The following is a 903-nucleotide window of genomic DNA, read 5'->3' as shown; positions in this document are numbered from 1 at the left end:
AAAAATTGTTTATTATATCTTATTATTGTATCTCTTTTTTCTGATTATACCATTTGTGTGTAATTTATATATGTCCGATTACGGATTGATAAGTATGCTGTGTGAGATAGCAAACTGATGTATTTGGGCAGCACAGATAAATAAAGTATTTCTCTCTCTCTCAAAATGAAAGAAGGGAAAGTGGTTTGAAAAAAAGTTTTAAATCTAGGATATCAATTTATTAAAAACAAGTTATGTAAGTAAGAAATCTATTTAAAAACAAAATTTTATAAAGTGATTATGATATTATTTTAATGATTAATTTATTTTAAAGATGTGACAGGGGCAATTAGCCTGAAATTTTGGGTTTTTTAAAAAAGCAATGACATCAATATTGAAGGTATGGCCAAAGAAATCAGTGTGTAGTTGAAGGAAATAATGTAATTGTTATAAAAAAAATGTTTGTAGGTTGTATCCTTGAGAATGGCCTGAGGGCCGAAACGTTGGAAAATTGAGAGGAAAAAAAAAAGGATCAAAATTATGTTAATTTGATAATATAATAATATTATTATGATGATTTAATATTAAAGTGCAATGTTGGCAAAGAATAGATTTTATTTTTAAATGTTCTTGTGAAAAATACAGGTTCATTTGACTAGGACATAACAGATTTCAAAGTTTTATAAATAAAAGAAACTAATATGATATGGTAAATAAAGAACTGTTGGGACTTTTTGGATAATCTTTGTTTATTTTATAATTTAATTTTTTTTTAAGTTATCTAATTCTGTTGAGTTTAGTATGAATAGTTAATTCTTAGTCAGTATTGAATTATAGAAGGTTTACGGTTTTCAAAATTAATATACTTGACGACGTAAGGTCAAATGTGGCATTGTAGTTGACGATACATATATATACAATATG

General features: G+C 25.5%; 1 protein-coding gene across 1 annotated transcript in view; it reads right to left on the bottom strand.

Annotated features, from left to right (window-relative positions):
- Positions 1–903, bottom strand: part of LOC106682723 (soma ferritin) — a 4,009-nt gene that overhangs the window by 1,813 nt on the left and 1,293 nt on the right. The window lies entirely within an intron of this gene.

This window comes from Halyomorpha halys, unplaced genomic scaffold, assembly GCF_000696795.3.
Source record: "Halyomorpha halys isolate HHAL.00 unplaced genomic scaffold, Hhal_1.1 Scaffold437.1, whole genome shotgun sequence".
NCBI classification, from domain to species: domain Eukaryota; kingdom Metazoa; phylum Arthropoda; class Insecta; order Hemiptera; family Pentatomidae; genus Halyomorpha; species Halyomorpha halys.
This window is presented reverse-complemented; position numbering and strand designations above follow the sequence as displayed.